Raw genomic sequence first — 27131 nt, 5'->3', positions numbered from 1 at the left:
CAATAGTTGGTTTCGACTGTAGGGGCCAAATGGTGCTAGCTAATACTTATTCACTCATATTCTTTTTCACTGGCTGTCCTACACAGCATTGTTTCTGATTTTTTTTTTTTTTTTAGTAATGCTACCAAACAGCAATTCTTTCATTTTGTAAAGTTTTAACTCAACAAATATTGTTCCTTTGACAAAGCAAAATTTAAATTTGCCTCCCCTACAAAGCCCTATTGAGAGAGAGAGAGAGAGAGAGAGAGAGAGAGAGAGAGAGAGAGAGGGAGAGAGAGAGAGAGAGAGAGAGAGAGAGAGAGAAAACTTGGTGGGTTTGTTTTGTTGAGGAGTTGGTCAGCGGGGATGATGCCTGAAGGGACATGTGTATCCATAACACCAGTGCCTCTTTTTCTCCTAGTCTACAATTGTCTGCTGTTGTGGTTCCTCTTTGCTCCATTGTCTTGAGAGTTCCGCTGGTGGTCTGTCATGTAAACAGAACCTCCACTCTCCTTTTCAAAAGCACTCCTCTCTCTCTCTCTCTCTCTCTCTCTCTCTCTCTCTCTCTCTCTCATCCTCCATCTCTCTTTCTGTGGTTGTCTCTTGTTCCTCTGCCCTCTCTCTCTCTCTCTGTCTCCTTCTCCATCTTCCTTCACACACCATCTCCACACTAACGTCATTGGCAGAGGATCTGTCCCACGGCAGAGCGAGCAGTGTATATTGGGTACTTGTAGGTGCCAGTGGGGAAGGAAGGACCCTGCTGGCTTGTCAGCGTCTCTGACCCCCTTCGTCACAATGGGCCCCGCCCCCCTCCCCCTGGTTTCTCCTGCCAAGCTGGGAAGAGTAAATATTTATCAGGCCCCACAACAATGGCCAGCCAGGAGGAGAAAGAGACTTTGAGCAGATCCCATGCGAGGCCTATATAGGAGGCACGGCTAGTGTCTCTTTAGACTCTAGGCTTGGGCCCCAAAGATGGGCCGCACGATTAAGACGGGGCCCCTAAATTATTTTTTGGAGACGTAAATATTATTAACTTTGTGGATAAGATATGATGCCAGAGCTGTATGAGCTTGCCTTCCTCAGACCTTCTACACAGACGCTTGCAAAATTCAGGTTTTGGGTTGCATGACATTTTGTTGAAAGAAAAAGTTTGTAGGTGCTCGGAATTTGTACATTTGTATAGAAATGTCTAATATACAAATTTAGGGGTGTGGTTTTTAATCTTTGGGATGATTGCCTTAGTCTTGTGACAATCAATGAATATTTGCTGCTTCTGGATTCTAACAATAGCGAAGTAAAATAGCCTCAAAAGGGAAAGTAATAATGGTATTTTATTATCGCCTGCAACATGGAGTTGCAATAAGAACCGGTCCTTTTTCTGGGCTTGTGGTTGAAAAGCACTCTGCTTGTGGACAGAGGAGGGACAAAGAGAAAGATGCAGGGACAAACTGCTTGTGGACAGAGGAGGGACAAAGAGAAAGATGCAGGGACAAACTGCTTGTGGACAGAGGAGGGACAAAGAGAAAGATGCAGGGACAAACTGCTTGTGGACAGAGGAGGGACAAAGAGAAAGATGCAGGGACAAACTGCTTGTGGACAGAGGAGGGACAAAGAGAAAGATGCAGGGACAAACTGCTTGTGGACAGAGGAGGGACAAAGAGAAAGATGCAGGGACAAACTGCTTGTGGACAGAGGAGGGACAAAGAGAAAGATGCAGGGACAAACTGGGATTTAGCGACTTAAGTTAGTGTTTGATGTACAGCCTGTTTGAATAGGGATGGACACAACAAGTGACCACATATTAGCTATAATTGGGGGGGGGGGGAGTTATATATGAGAAAGTTATATATGGACCCTCTTTTTCCCTAAACTAAGACCCGCCCTTTAGACACATTCTCAATTTCCTCCTCCTCCTCCTCCTCCTCCTCCTCCTCCTCCTCCTCCTCATCCTCCCTCCTCCTCTCCCTCCTCCTCCTCCTCTCCCTCCTCCTCCTCCTCCTCCTCCCTCCTCCTCCTCTCCCTCCTCCTCCTCCTCCCCCTTTCCCTCCTCCTCCTCATCCTCCCTCCTTCTCTTCCTCCTCCTTCCTCCTCCTCCTCCTCCTCCCTCCTCCTTCCTCCTCCTCCTCCTCTCTCCTCCCTCCTCCTCCTCCTCCTCCTCTCTCCTCCTCCTCCTTCCTCCTCCTCCTCCTCCTCCTATGTGAGATTAGTGCCTTGTAAACCTTTGTACAGTACATCACACTTAATGGCCACGCGTGGAGGAGAGGGCCTGGCTGCATGGGAGCAGCCGGTGTGCTGAAGAGGGTCTTTGTTCGCTGCCTCGTGCGCCACCACTCTCTTGACTGACGTTAATAGCCCCAACGGCCTGGCGACCGGAGCGGAGGCTGGCAAATAAATGGGCCCTGGTTTCATGTGGTACAGTAGGAAGAGCGCCCGAGACAAATATCGAGAGATACGAGTAAGAAAGAAGCCACGAAGAAAGGGGGCGGGGCACACTGGACGAGAAACGGCTCTTTCTGGGCCTTGTTAATCCGTCCGTCCTGTGATTTATAGCAACCTTGTAAATACTCATAATCTACTGCCATAATTACTCCTGTGTGTGTGAACACACACAGGGAGGTACAGACGCACGCTGTACCCTGGCGGGATCATAGTGGCTGGCATGTTTATATCTTAGCACTCTCCTCTGATGACGGAGGAGAGAAGATGCAAAGGTGAAATGGTGTCAGGAGAGAGAAGAGGCTGAGAGAGTCAGTGAACCTCTCAAAAGGCTGTGCTCTGCAGTTAGGTAGGGCCATGGTACTGATGAGACGGATTGGACGCTGGTGGCTCAGTGGTTAGCACTGTTGCCTCACAGCAAGAAGGTTCCGGGTTTGATCCCCGGTCCGTCCCAGGTCCTTTCTGTGTGGAGTTTGCATGTTCTCCCCGTGTTCGTGTGGGTTTTCTCTGGGTGCTCCGGTTTCCTCCCACCACCAAAACACATGTATGTTAGGGTTAATACTCCTGTCAGTAGCCCTGACGAAGGCACTGGCAAAAGAACTGGCGTTGGTCCCCGGGCGCTGCACTGCGGCTGCCCACTGCTCCTAGTTCTAGGAAGGTTCCTACAGTAGTAGAGGATGGGTCGAATGCAGAGGATGAATTTCCCCATGGGGATAAATAAAGGATAACTTAACTTAACTTAACTAACTTAACACAGGAAAAACCATAGGTTCTACAGCCAGCTGATTGCTAGCTGTAGAACCTATGGTATTTCCTTAATTTTGTGTGTGTATTGTCTGGTCATTTGAACCAGAATCTCGTCAAATAGAATATCTGTACAAGAGTGATATTGATGAGGACATGGCAACAACTAAAGTGATAATAACATACTGTAATTGCACATAGTCACACATGTCACAGGGATCACATGACCTCCCATTGCAGACAGACAGCCATACAATAGGCTCTACTACATGCTACAGTATACAGTATATACTGTACATGCATTCAGGCAGCATGGTATACGACGGTTGCAGCTGTAGAGCTATACAGCAGCCAACAAAAAAATGGCTCCTCGAAATGAGGGCCCTTAACGTTGGCGTTTCCTTGATTTGGGCCGTTGCGTGTATCTGTTAACCATTATCAGTAATACTCCCAATTTCACAAACACACACAAGCCCTTTATTTCATGCAGCTATTGAGAAGGCACAGCCTGTGAATCAACAGCTTTTACAAAGGCAGCAACCAAACTGAAGCGAGGACATCAGGCTGGCTGGCTGGCTGGCTGGCTGGCTGGCTGGCACACTCTGCCTCTCTGTAGGCCTGTGACTTGCTCCATTAAGATTTGTTTTGGCGCTGGTGCGTAAGGACACACTAATATGTTGGATATGCTGTGAAATTGGGGGGCGTTGGGGAGGGGGTGGGCGGTGGGGAGGGGGTGGGGTGTTGGGGAGGCGGTGGAGAGGGTGGGGGGGCGGTGGAGGGTTTGGCGGGGGCGACGCTAGCGCTTGCCAGAAAACTGCACATGTTTATGGGCCACTTGACTTGGGTTGTGTGCTTGTAAGGCTGTGTACAGTATGCGTGCGGTTAGATGATGTTGTATGTTTTAGAGTTCTATATGTGCAGTTGCGTTTTGTGTGAGCCTTTTTTTCTGATTTCCCCCACTCCCCCCCTCATTTTCCCCCCAATTCTACTTGGCCAATTTCCCCCTGCTGCCCCGGTCGCTGCTCCACCCCCTCTGCCGATCTGGGGAGAGCCGTAGACTAGCACCATGCTTCCTCCGACAAATGCACAGTTGCCCGCCACTTCTTTTCACCTGAGCTTCACCGGCAGGATCGTAGCACGTGGGAGGATCATGCCACCAGTTCCCTTCCGCCCCGAAAAGGCGCCCCCCGACCGACCAGAGGAGGCGTTAGTGCGCGTTTGTGTGAGTCTAAATAAAAGGCAGATAAAATATAATCTCCAGCTGTTGATCGTCATGAGGAAGACATCCATTAATATGAACAAAAATCAATGATACTTTCAGAAAAGTAATAATTGATGCATGTTTCTAAACAGGAGTAGTTTCTCTTTTGTCTGCTGCACTGGTTAAACACAGCTTACTGATGGAACCGAATAAGACATTTTAACAGGTACAGAAATCAAGAACAGTGCAGTAAATTGCACCTTATAAAATAGAACAGCCATTCATAAATATCAGCATTTCTGCAATTTCACGGGTCAGGACACAGGGAAGAAATGCGTATAGCGCCAAAGTGCATCTCGTTAAAGCGTTGCTATTTGGACAGTTTAATTTGGCAGCATGCGTAAGACTCTGAGTTGGATCCTGCAGATACTGTGGCTTTACCTCTACTCCTGACATTATGATGCCTTCTGGGGAGGCCCGTTGCCTCAGAGCATGATGTAATTCCATAAGCCTGTCACTAATAATTTCCCCCCTCCTTTTTAATGACTGTGAGATTAATGCCAGGCCCCATCATTTTCAGGGCGTGGGTTATTTTTTCCCCCTCGTCCGCTTTTACAGCAATTTTACACTGTTTATAAATATTTATGGACGTATACAGACGGCTAATAAAGTCGGATTTGGCGAAAGGAACCTGGACAACTTTCCGCTTATTTTCATTTTTCGTTAACATTACTGTTCCTCTGCACCGCTTTCTGGTGCCAAAAAGCTGTACCCACCATTTGAGTCATAATAATAACTTGTTTTCTCACATAAGAAAGGGGAAAAATTGCAAACAGACGCTGGATGCAATAAGAATGCGCGCACACACGCCTGGCGGAGACGGAACATAAAACAAACATACCCTCAATGCGTCCAAGGCCCACGCCTGCTGTGCAAGTGGTGGCATGGATGGATCGGGGTGAGGGATCTTGCACAGACAAACGATCTTGCACAGACAAACGCACACACCTTGACTATTACACGCCCCTTGTACACACACACACAGCTGTGTCACACACACCTGTATACACACACACACAGACACCTGTATGCCTCTCTCCCTCATGGTACTGTATCAGTTTCCCCTTTGATGGAGAGTTTGTTGATGGTTGTCGGGCCTCGGGGCCTACAGAGGTTTCAGATGTTCTGTGAAGAGGAGAAAGGAACACCACTATTGACTGTGTTTGAGAGTTTGTTTATCTGTTAAAGATGGCAACTCAGGTGATCCAGAAGAATGACTTCATACAGTGTAGTTTAGGCATGCACTATATATATCGGACGATAATGGGAGATTTATATTGATCGGTATCGGCTATATATAGCAGATAATTTCAGCTATAATAATAGCTATCAATATCCATTGGATACCTTTTAGCATAAAATGACATCTGGGCTAGTCTACTATAAGGCTTTTGCCATTGTGTTTTATCTGCAGACTAAGCAGCCATAGACTTTCTGAAGGTTTCGGTTCTATAAAAGGCTTTATTTTTGTATCGAGTGATGCACTTTATTACTAATAACCTGTATTTAATACATTGACATGTCTGATTTGACAGATTATGTCAAAGCATTTAATTTGAATTCTTAGGCAAAATGCTTTTGATGTACTAGAAAATAATAATGAATGAACATTTTAAGAGTCATTATTGTTCTTTTGTTTTGTGTTAACAATAGTGGTGTCAGTTTGATTTGTTGAGGTCAGAGGAGCTATGGAATATTGAATCATCCATCTTTGCTCACTACTCACTAGTATATATTACCCACAGGTGTGCATAAACTACAGCTTATTATGAACTTCTTTTTAAAATACAAAAATTTGAAATGATCTGTTATCGTATCAATCTCAGCCATGCGAGGCAGGTAATTATCGTTATCAGTGTCGATACTCACAACTTCTTTCATCCCCCCCGGTCATTCTTTCTCTGTCTCCTGTCTTTCTCTCCTTCACACCCATGCACACACACACACACACACACACACACACACACACACACACACACACACACACACACACACACACACACACACACACACACACACACAGACACACACACACACACACACACACACACACACACAGTATGTCTGATAGACAGGAGTACATATATGCGAGTATTTCTAGAGTCCATTTGTCAAAGCACACATTCATCATGGAGCCCGCTGGTGTCAGACCTGCTGCTTTCCCACCACGTCTCTATTACTGGCTGCTGGTACTCTGTGAGACACTCAACACCTGACCTGACACACACACACGTACACACACACGTGCACAGGCACAGGCATAGGCGCACATGCAGACACACAAGCAGGGACACATGCACATACATTGTACACACAAACACATGTGACAAACTCAGACAAATGACCCTGAGTGAGAGATCATTCAGTCGTCCTCTGAAAGTCAAGAGGAGCAGTCCCCTCTGTCTGTCTTTCCCGTGCTGAAGTGGGCCAAGCAAAAGAGAATGCCCTCTCTCTGCTAAACACTAGAGTCCTGCACTGTCCCCATGACCTGTTCACCTTTCTCCCAATCAATCCTCTTACCTGCTGCTGGGTTAGTACTCATGTCTGGTGCCAAAAATCTGCTCATGCGGTAATATCATTGCCTTTACACTCACTATTTGCCAATCAGAAAACGGACACTAGTGAGATAAAGAAAAACATAACCATTAGACCTGGGTGCCAGACAGTCCAGACCAGACTCTTAGTGTTTGTGTGTGTTATTTGACACCATTTCCATATTAAATGTTGTCTGTTTTTGCAGTGTAGTTTGTTCAGTTTTGTTCTCCATGTTGGTAGCAGCAGCAGGTTGTGTTTCAGACTGGGGTTTGACATTGGTGTTATTACCTAGCTGTGAACAGATCCAGCACCAGGTCTGAACTCAGCATGGAAAATGAAGAGGGAGAGAGTGAGAGAGATGGAGAGAGGAGGGAATGAGAGATGTGAAATGGTCATTGTGTTAAAATGTCAACAGTGTATGTGTATGTATGTGCGTGCGTGCGTGTGTGTGCGTGTGTGTGTGTGTGTGCGTGTGCGTGCGTGCGTGTGTGTGTGTGTGTGTGTGTGTGTGTGTGCGGAGAGCAGCTGCAGAGGCCCTGGTTCCCGTCTCGCTGGCGCACTCCTCTCCGCAGGGAGCGGGAAGGGCTCCAAATGCCCTGTACTCTGCTCCAAGCATCCCCACAACCAGAGACACCCATTACCGTACCACACACACACACACACACACACACACACGCTTCTCAGTTTCATGTGTGCATGGTCACATAGCTCCACACAAAAGGGCAAGGCCATCTCGTGCTCTTACTTCCTGTCTCTCTCTGTCTCACGTCCATCCAGACGCTGTGGAACCACAGAGTGCTTTTAGTCCGCCTCCAAGAGCCCACTTGTCCTTCAGTCACATGACATGGGATGAAGTCACTCCATTAGCCGTGGCAGTTGGCACCGGCATCTCTCTGTCGGGCCGGGCCCTGTGCCGATCTGTCAAGGGCTGTGTTCCCTGAGCAGAGCACCCCCCCCACGCCCCCCACGCCCCCCCGGCGCTCAGTGAGAGGGACAGGGCTGTAAACACCACAGTAACCTCTGCCTGTCGCAGTATGGCACGCACAACGAGTCACAGTGTAGAGACCAGAGCTCGCCAAACTCGAGCACGGCAGGAGAAATACATGTTTTATTCACCATTCATCCACAGTGCCGAGTACGTCATCGCAAAATGCAACAATCACTTTGCTATTCTTCCAGCCAACTACATTTTTATTTATTTATTTATTTAGATTTTTCTCACATTTTCTCCCCAATTGGACGCGGCCAATTCCTCCTGCTGTCCCCGGTCATAGCTCCACCGTACAGAGCCGTACACTAGCACATGCTTCCGCCGCTACATGTGCAGTCGACAGCCGCTTCTTTTCACCTGACAGCGAGGTGTTTCACTGGCAGTACGTAGTGCGTGGGAACATCACGCTATTCCCTCCAGTTCCCCCGCCCCCTAACAGGCGCCACGAACGACCAGAGGAGGCACTAGTGCAGGGACCACGAAGGACCAGAGGAGGCACTAGTGCAGGGACCGGGATTCATCCCCCACTGACCTCCCACCCGCAGGCACGGCCAATTGTGTCTGTAGGAACATCTGACCAAGCCACAAGTCCACTACCTGGGAATTGAACCAACCCAGGTCTCCACGGTGGTACTGTAGTCCAGTGCTTTGTTCCTCTACATTACCCAGGTCTCCACGGTGGTACTGTAGTCCAGTGCTTTTTTCCTCTACATTACCCAGGTCTCCACGGTGGTACTGTAGGCCAGTGCTTTGTTCCTCTACACTACCCAGGTCTCCACGGTGGTACTGTAGGCCAGTGCTTTTTTCCTCTACATTACCCAGGTCTCCACGGTGGTACTGTAGGCCAGTGCTTTTTTCCTCTACACTACCCAGGTCTCCACGGTGGTACTGTAGGCCAGTGCTTTTTTCCTCTACACTACCCAGGTCTCCACAGTGGTACTGTAGGCCAGTGCTTTTTTCCTCTACACTACCCAGGTCTCCACAGTGGTACTGTAGGCCAGTGCTTTTTTCCTCTACATTACCCAGGTCTCCACGGTGGCACTGTAGGCCAGTGCTTTGTTCCTCTACACTACCCAGGTCTCCACGGTGGTACTGTAGGCCAGTGCTTTTTTCCTCTACATTACCCAGGTCTCCACGGTGGCACTGTAGGCCAGTGCTTTGTTCCTCTACACTACCCAGGTCTCCACGGTGGTACTGTAGGCCAGTGCTTTTTTCCTCTACATTACCCAGGTCTCCACAGTGGTACTGTAGGCCAGTGCTTTTTTCCTCTACACTACCCAGGTCTCCACGGTGGTACTGTAGGCCAGTGCTTTTTTCCTCTACATTACCCAGGTCTCCACGGTGGTACTGTAGGCCAGTGCTTTTTTCCTCTACACTACCCAGGTCTCCACAGTGGTACTGTAGGCCAGTGCTTTTTTCCTCTACACTACCCAGGTCTCCACAGTGGTACTGTAGGCCAGTGCTTTTTTCCTCTACATTACCCAGGTCTCCACGGTGGCACTGTAGGCCAGTGCTTTGTTCCTCTACACTACCCAGGTCTCCACGGTGGTACTGTAGGCCAGTGCTTTTTTCCTCTACATTACCCAGGTCTCCACAGTGGTACTGTAGGCCAGTGCTTTTTTCCTCTACACTACCCAGGTCTCCACGGTGGTACTGTAGGCCAGTGCTTTTTTCCTCTACATTACCCAGGTCTCCACAGTGGTACTGTAGGCCAGTGCTTTTTTCCTCTACATTACCCAGGTCTCCACAGTGGTACTGTAGGCCAGTGCTTTTTTCCTCTACATTACCCAGGTCTCCACGGTGGTACTGTAGGCCAGTGCTTTTTTCCTCTACATTACCCAGGTCTCCACGGTGGTACTGTAGGCCAGTGCTTTTTTCCTCTACATTAACCAGGGCTCCACAGTGGTACTGTAGGCCAGTGCTTTTTTCCTCTACACTACCCAGGTCTCCACGGTGGTACTGTAGGCCAGTGCTTTTTTCCTCTACATTACCCAGGTCTCCACGGTGGTACTGTAGGCCAGTGCTTTTTTCCTCTACATTAACCAGGGCTCCACAGTGGTACTGTAGGCCAGTGCTTTTTTCCTCTACACTACCCAGGTATCCACGGTGGTACTGCAGGCCAGTGCTTTTTTCCTCTACACTACCCAGACGCCCCAACTACATTTTTATAGTAGGACGGCCAACTGATGTCTCGTTACTTGAATTGTTGATCTTACTAACCACAGCTCAAATGTACCACCATTTGATTGGTGGTAATTATGTACCTTATTAAGCTCAAAGTTGGGGATGTAGACAGCCTCTGGCCATACAGTATAGAGTCTGTGTTCTACTGAGAGAAGACACAGCTCTCCCCCAGTTAAAGGAACTATCATGGGAATACATTTTCACCAGCAGTCCTTGCCACTGGTCACATAGACCAAACTCACATTTCTTACAGTTCCTGCGAATGGACATTTTGTGGGAAAACCCGCTTCACATGGAGTGAGCCAATGCAGTGATCTGAAACAATAGCAGTACAATCTATTTTTTAAACACATTATCTGTAACTGCATCCCGCAGGTCCCTCGCTTATTTCCAGTGGCTGCATGTTGGCTAAGATACCAATAGCAACAGAATAGAGCGTGTCAGCTCAGCTTGGGATATGTGTTTGCGGGTTCTGATATTGTTGTGGCCAGACACAAATAAAACGATGTACTGTTATGCGCTTGGAATCTGGCCACTGTGCACTGTGTGCACCCCATCCACTCACAACAGTCCCATGGAACAGAGCGGAAACGTGCGCGTGATGAACGTCCTGTGAAGTTTGTTTTTGGGGTGAAGTCAGCCCGTATATCAAGCTCATCTGTCCACGATAAGCCTGGAGATCCTCAGAGAGCACGAGTGTGATGGAGACGGAGAAAGTGCTTTGAAGTGGCCTGGACTTCAAGGCCAAGTTTCTACACTGGCCTTGTCTGCATTCCAACTGTTGACTGTGACACTTGGGCGACACTGGAGTTTCACTACTTCTGGATGCACATCTGTCCAGTTTGCATTTGTATGTGGGAGGAAGAGAGAGAGAAAGACAGAGAGAAGAAGGGAATCTGTGTATTCATTTTCTCTACCTCTGTCGATGGCGCTCTCTCTGTCCCTCTCTTTCTCTCTCACCCTTCAGTCCTTCATTCTCTCCATAGTGCAGCTCCCTCTCTCCCTCTCTCTCCTCTCCTTCATTTCATCCCTCACATGCACTCTTTCTCCCTCCTCCGCTCCCTCGCTCCACATCTCTCTCAGGATTTTGGACTGCCAGAAGGTTTATGACAGCAGTGTGTGATCTCGCACCTCCGACATTTTCGACCATGAAAAATGTCCACGTTTTCTTCCCCCTGTCCCCCCCCCCCCCCCCCCCCCCAGGCCGTTCAGCCCGCCGCCCTCAGAGGCCCCCGGAGAAATTTGACACACGGATGCGATCTTTCAACTTTGATGGCAGCTTTCCTCCTACTGGCCCATATCAGCTCATTTCTACGTAGGATTCTTACTCTCAGAGATGTGTGCTTTTCTCTTTTTCTCTCTCTCTCCTTGTTTGTTTGCTGCTTTATTTGTTTGTTGCCTTGTTTCAATGTTCCCCATTCACCTTGTTCTGGCTTGATCAGGCTGTGTGCTCCTCAAAAGGTATTTTCTGTGTGCCTAAAGGTCTTGAATCCAGTTAAATAATGCATTTACATTTCTATTCAGTTGTAGACGTCCTTGCTGTTACATCTAAAATGTCTCGCTCACATTTAAGAGGCATCAAAGTCTTAAATGTGACGTGATAATATTTGCAGACATCCCTTTTTTCTTCTTCTTCCGCCCGTTACCTCCTGATCTTTTGTGGTGTCCATCCATCCCACATTTTCTCAGAGGGGTCATACACACACACACACACACACGCATTGGCATGAACACATCGACACAGAAACACACATGTATGCACGCACGCACGCACGCACACACACACACACACACACACACACACACACACACACACACACACACACACACATACACACACACACACACACACACACGGTAGAGCAGGGGATAGGGGGTTGTTGACTGTAGATAGGCTGTTGGTTGTGTTGTGTGTGTTTGGGCAGCTCCTCAAAGGCTCTGCTCGACCTGATGAGCACACGCTAAATGTGGTCACCTCAAAGAAGGACATTAATACACACACACACACACACACACACACACGCACACACAAACATATGTCCACCAAATACCTTCCAAACGGCCCTTTGTGTGGAGTGTCCTCTCTCTCTCTCTCTCTCTCTCTCTCTCCTGCCTGTCCCACTGTCTCTGTCTCTTATCCCTCACTCCTTCCAACAATCCCTTTCTGTCCGTCTGTCTCACTGTCGCCCTGCCTGTCTGTCTGTCTCACTGTCGCCCTGCCTGTCTGTCTGTTTCACTGTCGCCCTGCCTGTCTGCCTGTCTGTCTGTTTCACTGTCGCCCTGCCTGCCTGCCTGTCTGTTTCACTGTCGCCCTGCCTGCCTGCCTGTCTGTCTGTTTCACTGTCGCCCTGCCTGCCTGCCTCCCTGTCTGCCTGTCTGTCTGTTTCACTGTCACCCTGCCTGTCTGTCTGTCTCTCACTGTCGCCCTGCCTGTCTGTCTGTCTCATTGTCGCCCTGCCTGTCTGTCTGTCTCTCACTGTCGCCCTGCCTGTCTGTCTGTCTCACTGTCGCCCTGCCTGTCTGTCTGTCTCTCACTGTCGCCCTGCCTGCCTGCCTCCCTGTCTGCCTGTCTGTCTGTTTCACTGTCGCCCTGCCTGTCTGTCTGTCTCACTGTCGCCCTGCCTGTCTGTCTGTCTCACTGTCGCCCTGCCTGTCTGTCTGTCTGTCTGTCTGTCTGTCTGTTTCACTGTCGCCCTGCCTGCCTGCCTGTCTCACTGTCGCCCTGCCTGTCTGTCTGTCTGTCTCACTGTCACCCTGCCTGTCTGTCTGTCTGTTTCACTGTCGCCCTGCCTGCCTGCCTGCCTGCCTGTCTGTCTGTCTCTCACTGTCGCCCTGCCTGTCTGTCTGTCTGTTTCACTGTCGCCCTGCCTGCCTGTCTGTCTGTCTGTTTGTGTCTGAGATCAAACCAACACTCTTCTCAAACAAACCCAGGCCCTCTTCTCCCTCCAGCATCAGTCTCTCCTCTCTCTGCCTTTGCTCTCCTGCTCCTCCTCCTCCTCTATTAGGACCTGCATTAGCATTCCACTCTCTCTATCCTTCTGTCTGTCCCTGCCCTCTCCACTCCTCTGCTTCTCAAAGACCACAGAATAGGAGAGTTTCTGATTGAACTGTGTCTTTTCCCAGACTAGGAAGTTGCTCAAGCACTTGAGAAACGGAAGAGAAAGGTGGAGGGGTGGGAGAGAGAGAGAGAGAGAGAGAGAGAGAGAGAGAGAGAGAGAGAGAGAGAGAGAGAGAGAGAGAGAGAGAGAGAGAGAGAGAGAGAGAGAGAGAGAGAGAGAGAGAGAGAGAGAGAGAGAGAGAGAGGTGAGTTGAAGAACGAACGACAAAGAGCGGGTCGAGCTGCTCCTAAGCCCCTGACACCATGTGAAATCCTTAGGAAAAGCAACCGTAATTAGAAAGGCTGAGCCTGCTTTTGTGCCAAAAGGGTGCGTGTGCATGTGCGTGTGTGTGTGTGTGTTAGAACAACAGCAGTAAAACAGTCCGCGACTTCTAGTTCCTAAATCTTGTCTTGTTCCTCTGCCAAATATGAGCAGCTGCTCAGTAAAGATTCTGTATGGAATTCCAAAACTTTTAATGGTGCGTCTGGGTCTTTGTTTAATCTTCCCACTTACTTCATGCGAGATAACAAAAAAGGATACGCCTGTCTTGGGCTGAATAATTATGGCAAAAATGATCATTTGGATTATTTGGGGTAAATGTTGTGATCACGATTATAATCACAATTATTTGTCCTTGTTTGAATGAAGGAAACGTCATTGCACCTTATTATTTCTTCTTTTTTTTCTCAGCGCAGTATTTTCTCAGACCGCTAGAAAGTCTTGTTTGCACACATACTCTCTTATTGTGGTCCCTTATTACAAAATTCTAATTTCCTACTAAACGTCATCTTCACAGATGATCCACTTTGCAGAACTGAAATGGGCCAATCCATTGCTTTCCAGTTTGCTCATCACTGCATGTTTCAGAAGATGGTCAGTTTCTCTTTCTTTTGCACTGGTTCTTTGATCTTCCCACTGGGCCTTCCTCCATCGTCTCCATTCACTCTGTCACAGAGGTTGTCATTGGTCATGTGTAATGGAAGCACTTGACGTGCACAGACTTTCAGGGGAATTGAAAATATAACAAACACTTCAGTATCACCAAATTACAAGATCATTCATTGTAGAAACCGTGATTTAGGGGTGGGTGTCGTTTAAATAATTAGCATGCCAGTACCGATACCAGTACCCTTAAAGTGATACCGATACCAATAGAGTACCTCACTTTATACCTTTTCCGGCACGCTGAACTGTCACATGCACCGTCACATGCACCGCGCTCAACTCCACTACGTGGGTTGTAGCTGCTGCGGTAGCAGGACAATCAGATGCTGCTGCAATAGTCATTTCTTTCTAGATCTGTGTTACAAAAAGGATCGAATCCAGGTATCGTTTGCCTAGAGATGTTTCCATACTGGGTTATTTTGGTCGATACCTTAAAGCCTCCCTCCAGTCAGTTTTGTCATTTTTAAGCTATTTCATGTGTAGCCGTGTTTTTTCCTGCTCTGCTAATTAGCCAAAGTGTTGCCGCTGTATTTTGTTGACAAATAACCTTATTTTGGGCTCAAACTCTTAAAATGACTCATGTGCTAGAAAGGGGTGCTGACGTCAGACACTCACGTCACCTGTCATATTAATAATATACAATATTACAGTGAATACAATCTGCCGTTAGCTTGGCTTAGCTACGTTTGCTAACGTAGTTCGTTCTGGCTCAAAACGCCGCGATAGTCTCTTTTAACCAGTTGGAGTTACACTCTTTCAATTAATTTTGTTTATATGCCCACCAGCTTTGATATCTGTTGGCTGGTTATGCTGATATTTTTATCAATATGTGGCTTCTGGGTGAACGTTTAGCGGAGTTGAGGCAGCCATACTGTTTCCGGTCTGACCGGTTGGAAGGGAGACAGAGATCGTATTGAAGGTAGGAGCGAGGCTCGGCCAAAACACACAGGACGTGGAAGCGCAGCGCAGAAGCAGCAGAGCGCGCTGAGAGAGTTATCCTTTTTGGACAACAGTACTCCAGCCATGACGTTGCAGTGGAACATCTTACCAATAGACGAACTTTGGTGCAAAAGATTAGCCTGGTGACGTAGTTGATGATGGCATGTGCAGTTTTTCATGTCCACTGTACAGCAGGATTATACACAGGTGGAAAACTGACTGGAGTGGGGCTTTAAAGGTGACGAGTACCGATGCCCAGCCATAATCGCGATCTACAAATATCTATGGTTAATTGTGCAGACGTCACTCCTTCTGGTCGCAGCTTAGTAATCTTTGGCTCTGCTTGGGAGTTTGTTTTAAATCATATCACAATCCCCCACGTCACGCTGGTGTGAGGTGTCCCTGGCTTCACGATCCCCACGTCACGCTGGTGTGAGGTGTCCCTGGCTTCACGATCCCAAACGTCACGCTGGTGTGAGGTGTCCCTGGCTTCACGATCCCAAACGTCACGCTGGTGTGAGGTGTCCCTGGCTTCACGATCCCAAACGTCACGCTGGTGTGAGGTGTCCCTGGCTTCACGATCCCCCACGTCACGCTGGTGTGAGGTGTCCCTGGCTTCACGATCCCCCACGTCACGCTGGTGTGAGGTGTCCCTGTCCTCGGCTCATATCACGATCCCCATGTCACGCTGGTGTGAGGTGTCCCTGGCTTCACGATCCTCACGTCACGCTGGTGTGAGGTGTCCCTGGCTTCACGATCCCCACGTCACGCTGGTGTGAGGTGTCCCTGGCTTCACGATCCCCATGTCACGCTGGTGAGGTGTCCCTGGCTTCACGATCCCCACGTCACGCTGGTGAGGTGTCCCTGGCTTCACGATCCCCACGTCACGCTGGTGAGGTGTCCCTGGCCTCGGCTCATATCACGATCCCCACATCACGCTGGTGAGGTGTCCCTGGCCTCGGCTCATATCACGATCCTCATGTCACGCTGGTGTGAGGTGTCCCTGGCTTCACGATCCCCCACGTCACGCTGGTGTGAGGTGTCCCTGGCTTCACGATCCCCCACGTCACGCTGGTGTGAGGTGTCCCTGGCTTCACGATCCCCCACGTCACGCTGGTGTGAGGTGTCCCTGGCTTCACGATCCCCCACGTCACGCTGGTGTGAGGTGTCCCTGGCTTCACAATCCCCACGTCACGCTGGTGTGAGGTGTCCCTGGCTTCACAATCCTCACATCACGCTGGTGTGAGGTGTCCCTGGCTTCACGATCCCCACGTCACGCTGGTGTGAGGTGTCCCTGGCCTCAGCTCATATCACGATCCCCACATCACGCTGGTGTGAGGTGTCCCTGGCTTCACGATCCTCACATCACGCTGGTGTGAGGTGTCCCTGGCTTCACGATCCCCACGTCACGCTGGTGTGAGGTGTCCCTGGCTTCACGATCCCCATGTCACGCTGGTGTGAGGTGTCCCTGGCTTCACGATCCCCACATCACGCTGGTGTGAGGTGTCCCTGGCTTCACGATCCCCACGTCACGCTGGTGTGAGGTGTCCCTGGCTTCGGCTCATATCACGATCCCCACATCACGCTGGTGTGAGGTGTCCCTGGCTTCACGATCCCCATGTCACGCTGGTGTGAGGTGTCCCTGGCCTCGGCTCTTGCAGCTGCCACTCAATGTGAGTGGAACACATGGATGTGATCTCATTGACACCTTGGAGCCGCCAATCAACACCTCTGAGCAGAATGTTGATGAACAGTGCAGCTGAGCCGCTGTGCCAACCTCTTGCTAGTTCTCTCCAGCCGCTTTCTCTCCTTCTCCCTCTTCTGTCCCTTGTTGTTGCAGTCTTCCTGTGCGGGGCGGGGCTTCCTGTGCGCTGTGCGGGGCGGGGCTTCCTGTGCGGGACAGGAATGATAAGACACAGACAGATGGCTCATCTGGATGCAGCATGTTGTTATGCCACGACCACAACAACATGGCTACTTCACACATTCTCTCTTTTTTTATACATTTTTTCTCTCCTATTTTCTCCTCAATTGGACTCGGCCAATTCCCCCTGCTGTCCCGGTCGTTGCTCCACCCCCTCTGCTGATCTGCGCAGAGCTGTAGACTAGCACATGCTTCCTCTGATACATGTGCAGAGCTGTAGACTAGCACATGCTTCCTATGATACATGTGCAGAGCTGTAGACTAGCACATGCTTCCTATGATACATGTGCAGAGCTGTAGACTAGCACATGCTTCCTATGATACATGTGCAGAGCTGTAGACTAGCACATGCTTCCTCTGATACATGTGCAGAGCTGTAGACTAGCACATGCTTCCTATGATACATGTGCAGAGCTGTAGACTAGCACATGCTTCCTATGATACATGTGCAGAGCTGTAGACTAGCACATGCTTCCTATGATACATGTGCAGAGCTGTAGACTAGCACATGCTTCCTCTGATACATGTGCAGAGCTGTAGACTAGCACATGCTTCCTCTGATACATGTGCAGAGCTGTAGACTAGCACATGCTTCCTCTGATACATGTGCAGTCGCCAGCCCCTTCTTTTCACCTGATGGCGAGGAGTTTCTGCGGCAGGACGTAGCACGTGGGAGGATCACGCTATTCCCCCCGAACAGGCGCCCCGACTGACCAGAGGATAATACAAATAAAGTATCCAAACTGTAGTTTGCTGTGCGGAGTATGTTGTCACACTGTCACAGGCACAGAACTACAGATAGGCCGACAACAGCGGATGCTTTACTTGGCAATGTTATAAAGCAAGAGTTAATGGATTGGACACTGGCCATCGGCAGTCTCCTCACGACCAAACCAAAACAAATACACATGTGAAACATACGGCACCCCACAAGTGCTAAATAACATCCTGCTTGTGCATTCTAAGTATATTCAATTACTTCCCCAGAATCCCCACCCACATTTATACAGCAGCTAAACACAAATGGAATAGAACTGTAACTTAGGTCTACCAAACACCCATTGGGGTTTCAGGCCTGTGGCAATCCTCGGCCCCCTGGGTCCTTCCCTGCAGACGTCAGGGGCCCTGGCTCCCTCCCTGCAGACGTTAGGGGGCCCTGGGTCCCTCCCTGCAGACGTCAAGGGGCCCTGGGTCCCTCCCTGCAGACGTCAGGGGGCCCTGGGTCCTTCGCTGCAGACGTCAGGGGGCCCTGGGTCCCTCCCTGCAGACGTCAGGGTCCCTGGGTCCCTCTTGACAGACGTCAGGGGGCCCTGGGTCCCTCCCCGCAGACGTCAGGGGGCCCTGGGTCCCTCCCCGCAGACGTCAGGGGGCCCTGAGTCCCTCTCTGCAGATGTCAGGGGGCCCTGGGTCCCTCCCTGCAGACGTCAGGGGGCCCTGAGTCCCTCTCTGCAGACGTCAGGGGGCCCTGGGTCCCTCCCTGCAGACGTCAGGGGGCCCTGAGTCCCTCTCTGCAGACGCCAGGGGGCCCTGGGTCCCTCCCTGCAGACGTCAGGGGGCCCTGGGTCCCTCCCTGCAGACGTCAGGGGGCTTGGTGCTGCTAATCGGGTGGGAGATGTCCGTCCTCACTGCTGAGGTGTCGGGCGGATAAAGTTTCCCGGGTTTCCCAGTCTCAGAGCCACAGAAGCTGCCTGGAGGACCACTATCTTTTTGTTTTGTTTTTGCCCTCAATCCTATTTCCCTCTCTCTCTCTCTCTCTTTCTCTCTCTGTCTCATTCATTCAGACACACACACACACACACACACACACACACACACACACACACACACACACACACACACACACACAGAGTCTATTTTTCCTCTCTTCTGACTCATTTCTCATTCACATGACCTCAAACACTCAATTCCACCTTTTGCATTCACTCAATTCTCTCTCTCTCTCTCTCTCTCTCTCTCTCTCTCTCTCTCTGTCTGTCTCTGTCTCTCTCCCCCCACTCCTCTCGTTAGCCAGACATTATCACATGCAGGGGTAGCTGCAATGCTCCAAGGGGCTCTAGGATTACCTGCCTCCTTCCTGTATATACGTCTAAGCACATTATGAGCCGGCATGTGAACACTCTGCTCCAGTATTAGGTCACTGTTAATGTGCTTCCAAATCACAAAACCAGTCGGATCATGTTCAATTTACAGCACCGAGCCTTTTGTGGACTGTTTTTTTCTTCTTCTTCTTCTTTTTCTTTGCCGTTGTCTATTTTTTTCCTCCCTTCAGCTGTTTGAAGTTTTATGTCCTTGGATCGTCGAGGAGCGGTTTTGTTTTTCTCTCTACTTTAGGCAGTTAGTCGAGTCACTCTGAAAGGAGCCCAAGTTGTTCGGGCTGCATGTCTAATCTGTATACCACATTTGCTTCAGTTCACAATCCACAAAAAAAAAAGAGAACGGTAGTTATTTTAACCCTAAAATGTGTAATTGAAAAAACTTTTTTTTTTTTTGCAAATTTGAAAAAGCACTGCACATTATTTTGGACACACCATGCCATAGCCATAGATGGTTTTGAAACATCTTACTCTCCTCCTCCTCCTCCTCGAATGTTTCCCCCTCCCTCTTCTTGTTGTCTGCTGACCCTGTCACTTTGATGAGTTGTGTGCGATCATCCCAGGGGCCGTTGGGCTTCCTCTAGGCCAGGCCTCCATCCCTCCCGATACAGTGGTGCCTTTGATGTGGTTCCCTATTTAGCTCCATGCGGGCAGACCTTGGCTCTGGCTGGCTAAACAGAACTCGGGTTTTCCTCATGCATTCTAACACCGGCATCAACTTCATGTTGATCTTGGTGGAGGCCAATGGTAATATGGTGTTAGTGCTTAAATGCCTTAGCGCTGTTGTGTCAAAGGAAGGCGGCGGCGTCCTGAGCTGACCGGCCGCATCATGACCAACACCAGTGGGATAGTGATCGCACAGCGTATCACTATCCCACTGGTGTGCTGATTCTCAGGCGGCTCTCTCACTCTCGCTGGCTCTGGACCTGAGCAAACATCTTACAAACTATGGTTTGGCTCCTGAAATGGGTCGTCCACACACAAGAGTACTGATATGGTTCTGTTAGCCTATAGGTCAGGTCAGGATGAAACTTACCAAGGTTGAGTAGAGTGCTGAAAAAGTGTATTGTTATTATTATTATTATTATCATTGTTGTTGTTGTTGTTGTTGTTGTTGTTGTTGTTGTTGTTGTTATTATTTTATATTATTATTTGTTCTTTTTTCAGATTTTTCCATTTTCTCCCCATTTGTAGTTGGCCAATTACCCCCTGTTGTCCCGGTCGTTGCTCCAGCCACTCTGCTGATCTGTGGAGAGTTGTAGACTAGCACATGCTTCCTCCGATTCGACGAGGAGTTTCACCGGCGTGGAGGGATCGCACTATTCCCCCCAGTTCCCCTCCCCCCTGAACAGGCGCCTTGACCGACCAGAGGAGGCGCTAGTGCAGCGACCAGGACACATACCCTAAATCCAGCTTCCCACCCGCAGACATGGCCAATTGTGCCTGTATGGACCACTGAGCTATATATGGACGCCCGACCAAGCCGGAGATGCACTACCTAACCCCCCCTCCCCCTGCTTAATGATTCAGAATCACTTTTTATTTGCTAAATACCATAAATGCCAAATAATTTGTCTTGGGGTGATTAGTGTGGAAACATAACACTGACTTACGGTAATTTACTATAAGAACTAAACACCGCTTCACTTACAGGGCAAAAGAGACATATTCCCTCCTTCAAGGCATCCATCCCTTCAGGTCAGATATTAACTACAAACATAACTTACTTTCAGTGTAAGATTTACGTAGAATAAACTCTATACACCTTATTAGTACCAGGCTATTACTAGTACAGAAAACTACAAAGCAGCAAATGGCTTTGGCTTGGACTTGCCTTGGGGCCCGCTGCAGAAGGAGCAGATGATTACAGCGTGCTATATGAACTGTGTCCTAATCCTGGTGGACAGCTGAAATGAAAGCCAGGTACGGCCCTCTGCCTTTGCAGCATTCCCTGTGATAAACCTCCTCCCCTGCCGAGCAGCATGACTTGTTAGTGGGCAAAATGGATTTTCAGAAACCTGTAGAACATGTAAACACGAGGTCTTTTATTTGAGCAAAATATGGAAAGGGGGAATCATTGATGAGAATGAAAAATCAAGACGACACGCATTGAGTCATTTTGATTTGACCTCAGTGTCATGCTCTCTTAAAAGCCTAGTTTAGCATGAACGGTTTGTGTATGCCAAACATATTCCTAAAGAAACTGAGGCATTGCACAAAGAAAGTACATTGCTTGGCATCTGGGTATGTGTAGAGGTAAAAGCACTCGTCACAGAGACCCGGGTTCAATTCCCGGCAGCGGTACTTGGCCAAATGTTCCTATAGACACAATTGGCCGTGTCTGTAGGTGGGAAGCCGGTGGGGTATGAGTCCTGGGTGCTGCACTAGCGCTTCGTCTGGTTGGTCGGGGTGCCTGTTTGGGGGTAGGGGAACTGTTGGATAGCGTGATCCTCCCACACGCCTACGCCATCGCTGTCAGGTGAAAAGAAGCGGCTGGTGACTGCACATGTATCGGGGGAAGAATGTGCTAGTCTACAACTCTCCCAGATCGGCAAGTATAATGGGAGAAAAATCTGAAAAAACTTGACCAAAGAAAAAAGTATAATAAAAGAAAGTACATTGTTATTTTCCACAGGCTTTACAGAAAAAGTGTAGAATCCAATTTTTCCTCACAAAATCTGGTTAGTATTCATGATGATGATGATCGATTGATGCCATTTTACAATGCCTCTTGTTTTGACAGCAGGCTGGACTAGTGTTTGGAGAGACTGTGTTGTTCCGGAAAGCTCACACGTTTGATCACTGCAACAGCCAGTGTCTGTCCATTGGTTGTCGTCTGGCTTGTCAAAGTGTCCTCTCACAAAGCACTGAACCCCTTCCTGCTCAGAATTCATTTTAAGAAACCCTAAGGGTGGCAGCTAACCATGCCCGAGATCCAAATGTAAATATAAATGCTGATGGCAGTGATAAAGTGTTGGTTGAGGAAGATTTATCACTTTGGACATTTCCACCCACATTGAGGTTTGAATAAAAACCACGGTTATTCCAAGGGGTTTTGTTGCTGAGGGCGGGGAGCGTGTGAGCAAGAGAGAGAGTATTTTAAGGGGTTATTAAACTACACCTAGAACTGCTGCCAACTGAACACATTTGAACAGTAATCTATAATTTAAAGTAAAGTAATGTGTTATGAATGGGTGGGGGCCATATTAAAAAACTGCATGGTAGAATCCTAGATAATTAAAGGTTGCACTGAGTAGATGTGCTGAGAGCCTCTTTTGGTCATTTCATTTATAAAAAAAAATTACGGTACCTAATTTTATGAACTACTTAAATACTTAAGAGCTTTTTGAATTATTGCATACCAAAAGGGTAGCAAGTTCTTTACAGTAGATGCAAAGTTTATTTGTCGGCATGTTTCTGTTTTACAAAGCCCTCCCAATTTCCTGCAGTGTAAGGTAGGCTAAAGGTAGACCACAGTGCAGCATAATTGTAACTTTTTTTGGTAATTGTAATGTTTGCAACAGCAGGGTAAACTTGTTAGATATACTTACACAAAAACACAAGGGTCGCAGGTTTGCGCCCCCATGTTACCTCCGGATTGGTCGGGTGTCCATATACAGGCACGATTGGCTGTGTCTGCGGCGGGTGGGATTGGGGGTATGTGTCCTGGTCGCTGCACTAGCGCCTCCTCTGGTCGGTCGGGGGGCCTGATCAGGGCGGAAAGGAACTGGTGGGAATAGCGTGATCCTCCCACGTGCTACATTCTGCCGGTGAAGCTCTCCGCTGTCAAGTGAAAAGAAGCAACTGTGCATGTGTCGGAGGAGCATGGTGCTAGTCTATGGCTCTCCCCAGATCGGCAGAGAGTGGTGCAGTGACCGGGGCAGCAGGGGGAAATCGGCCAAGTACAATTGGGGGGGAAACTAACAAAAGATATGCTGACACAATAGCTTGCAATTTCACATTTGTTGTGAAACTATTAAAGTACAATTATTTGGTGCCTCCACTTAGAACTGTGATGAGGTGATCAACAGCAAACAAGGAACAAAGACACTTCTGCACATTTCCTATAGGCTATATTACCCCATCTGTAAACTATATAGCGTATTTGAAAATGTGAATAGTGTTTGGCAATGCAAATTTGCACAATGGGACACATTTGTGTACATGTGCACAGCCCTCTTTGCAATGTGAATAGATAGTGATGATGCACTTGCAAACTTGCTCTGTAAATCTAACACACTGATGCACACAGTGTATGCTATAGCCTTATCTCAAGTAATTGTCACTTTTTTATGCTGTATCATTAAATTCATGACTCCATATTATATTAATGTTATCTGGGCTAGCCTTTTTTTGCTCTATTCCAACCATTGCTAGCCTTCTCCTCCTACCTAGACCTCTTTGCTGCTGTAACAACGCAAATGTACCTCGGGGGGGATAGGGGGGGTCGTTGAAGTTTCCATCTAATCTCATGTAACTTCCCTTCCTAGACTATAAAATGTGTTATTATGGTAAGGCTTAGCAAGACCTTTCTAGTAGTGTACTACTACTGCCTGTCAGTGTGGCAGTGAGCGGGTTAAAAGAAAACTGTAGCGGGTTTGAGACAGTGCGACCATCCTATCAGTGCGCTACTACAGTGCAGTTCCAGCCCACCGCCTCCTTCAGCCTCTCCGCCCGGCCGGCCGGAGAGAGAGAGACCGGGGGCTTGTGTGTGGGTGGAGAGAGAGAGAGAGACCGGCGCTTGTGTGTGGGTGTTTGTAATTTCTGGCAGGACGCTCTCCCATGAGAAACAGACCGCTTTCGCCACTTGTTGCTTATTTTCGGGGTGTAGTATTCGTTAAACAACGCTTGTGGATATTTCAACTAAAACCGGAATAGTTTTTTGCCGTACGCGCACCCCGCATGTTGCAACCCCCCTCCGGCGAAACAGAAGCGCACAGCACCGGGAGAGACAACAGCACGGTAGGATACACTGAATGACTTATTATACGCATGAAACGCGTGAGTGAACCTCTGTTTTGTCCCCTGTCTTGTTTTCTCATCATTTCCCTGAGATTCAGTGATTTATGGTAGACAGATTTGCAGCTGGAGCGGGCGTTTGTGTAGGGCTGGCTATCCTGGAGTCGGGAGTAAAGCTGCGTTTGGGTGTTGTGAAATGTTTTGTGTGTGTTTTGGATCCATGCCTCTCCGTTGTTGGGCTATAGTGCGTCAGTCCGAGAGGTTTGGCTGGAAGTGGGGAACACGCATGTCTTTTCCCCTCATTTGCATTTTCTGGATGAAACGGAGATAGCAGTGATGTAGCGCTAAATAAAAAGGTAAACAATGACCTCCAATCGACGATCATTAAAAAGCAACCAGCCACCAGTACAGTAGGCTATAAGAAAGTTTAGTGTTCAGAAAAATTGGAGAAAAAAAAATACCCCCCCCCCACACACACAAAAATATCCTATTTGAGTAACGTGCATCAGGTTGACACAAATTACTACTTTCCCTTACTTTTACTAATTTCCCTTTAAAGTCCTAATCCTAATACAGTATAATGTGTCTGACACTATCTACTACTATCATGTACACAGTGATATTATCATTAAGATTTGTTATTTAAGAGCAAACTGAAAGTAGGTGGGATCACCTCCACTACACTCCTAAATTAATATTTTCAATGTCTGTTGTCTAATTTATTTCTCATTTTGCTTACAGCCAGAATGACATTGATTTAAATATTGAACGAGAAAGATATCTGCTGTATATCTGCGTTTGTATTTTCCCAAAACAAACCAAGTGCTCGCAATCTGAATAACTGATTATACATAATGGCTCATACAAACACATAGCTACTTTGAGCCATTTTATTATCAGTGTTGTACTGGGGAAATGAAAACTGTTCCCAACTCAAATTTCAACTCATGATTGCGTTGGACATCTGGGTTGATGGAATGATGAAAACATAAGCTGACTCAGTTTGTTCACCTAATTTACCTTGAGATGCAGCAGTGTAGCCTTGAGCAAGCACTGTCATATCGGCATGTTGAAAAGCCCAGCTGTGAAAAAGCACCCGGGGGGCGTCAGATATGTAAAAAAAAAAAAAAAAAAAAGCTTCCCTGACAGACAGAAACACGCCACAGAATACGTGTCCAAAAGCCTTGTCAAGCATGTGTGTAACTGGCTGCGAGACCTCTGGCTGTTGTTATTATTATTATTAGAAGCAATGTAGTTATTAACTGTCTCTTGACTGATTCCTGGTAATTGCTGCCTATTAGGTTTAATGAAAGGGATGGGGGATGCCTTGCCTTGTGCTGCGTACCTGCCCGTCGCCCAAGGTCTCGCCGTCTCTCTCACACCCCATAATCATACACGTAACATGAAAGAAGCGCTTCGTCATCACCTGCGCTCTTCCAAAACCGCTTGCCTGGGGAATCATTATGAAGTGGTTCTTGGTCGACTCGCTTGGTTGTATGAAGGTTAAACACATGAAATATTTATTCAGAGTCTGACCAAGGCATATATGATCTGTAGGGGACTGAGGGTAGTCTCATCTTTACTGGCACACATTTTCCAATGCATCCCCCATGTATAACATTTCTGAATATTTTATGGATAAAATGAGGGGGGGGGGGGGGGGTGATACACTAGTTGCCCACTGTTGCCGACTGGCCTTTATACATTTGGATAGTTTGACCTGTTGGACTAAGTATGAGTGCTGGTTTCAGATTAAAGGTCTTATTCTTCATATTCTTCTAATGAACAACCTCACTTTGACACAACAGACAAAACAATACATATTTGCCCAGAACTCACAATTTGACCCAAGTATAACACCAGGTTTGATTTTGATGGCATTACTTCTGGCCTGGTTCTACTGGGTGAGGGTTTCATCCCGTGTTTGAATATTGTCCCCCCTCAAATCCTACCAGATACACTCCTATTCTAAGACAAAAGCTTCCTCTCTAAACAAATACGCCTGTTACCTTCCTGCTTGACTTGTAGTTGTAGGTACTTCAAGTCGTTGACCCTCACCTCCCTTAAGTGTTTGGAATCTAATAAGAGGGAAGCTAATTTTAATTTTTAAAGTACATCAACAAACAGATACATTTTAGAGAGAACAGAGGTTGAGATGAAGGAATATGAATTTGCACATCAATAGCACCAGGCTACATTTGCCAGTTGCTACAGTATGATGGCAATGTCCTTTAATTCAGACATGAACTCTGGACTATGTCCGTTGAATGAGGTCTGGACATTCGCTGGAGTCGTCCTTTCACACAACAGGCAATTCTTCGTGTTATTTGGTTTCACACATGAGGAAATCCGCCGTGCGGTTTGGCCGAGGGTTGGCGCCTGAGTAGGGAGTACAGGGGGGGCGGGACATGACGTAGTAGAAAGTGTGCTGCGGAAGTCGAGACAGACTTTTAATTACGTAGACTACATCAGAGATATTTTTCAGACAGCAATTCTCCACTCCATGAAAAAACCTTCACCGCATTATTCTGGCGATAGGGTTAGAAAATGTGGGCTGAAGCTTGCTTGTGCCAAAAAGTGTCCGCACTGTCCGGGGTGACCAAGTTAAACGTGGAATCGCTGATTTGACAGCAAGGTTGACATTAAGTGGCATTCAAGTCATATCTGACCCGATTTCAATTTATTTCTCCCCACAAAATGTATCTTTCGAATATATATAATGCGACACTACACTATCTCCTTGTTGCATTGTCACGATTCAAGACAGGCAGGCCAGGAGGAAAAGAAAACCATTCAACTTGTACTTGTTTCCTCACCGTTTTCAATCCAGCCACGTAACTATCCATTCATGAAAGGATGGGAATATATATATAAAGGTTTGTAAAAGTGACATTTAACAATAACGGAACACGCAAATGTAATCCCAACGTCATCAACACGCCCACTCGCTCGCTCTGGACAATATCTTGTAGTATTCAAACATGAGTTGCTTTGCGCATGACACGGACATTGCATTAGGCGCACACGGGTGGTTAAAATGCGT

At 48.0% G+C, this 27131-nt stretch overlaps 1 protein-coding gene across 2 annotated transcripts in view; it reads left to right on the top strand.

Moving 5' to 3' along the window:
- Window positions 1-27131, top strand: part of disp1 (dispatched homolog 1) — a 128934-nt gene that overhangs the window by 53368 nt on the left and 48435 nt on the right. The window contains exon 1 of one of the 2 annotated variants that reach the window (XM_083643278.1): window positions 24007-24091. The exons of the other annotated variant lie outside the window; for it this stretch is intronic. The gene's annotated coding sequence lies outside the window, so the exon portion shown is untranslated. Of the gene's footprint in view, window positions 1-24006; window positions 24092-27131 lie in introns of those variants that run through there. 2 annotated transcript variants of the gene reach the window in all.

Source organism: Poromitra crassiceps (genome assembly GCF_964638095.1).
Source record: "Poromitra crassiceps genome assembly, chromosome: 9".
Classification (NCBI taxonomy): domain Eukaryota; kingdom Metazoa; phylum Chordata; class Actinopteri; order Beryciformes; family Melamphaidae; genus Poromitra; species Poromitra crassiceps.
This window is presented reverse-complemented; position numbering and strand designations above follow the sequence as displayed.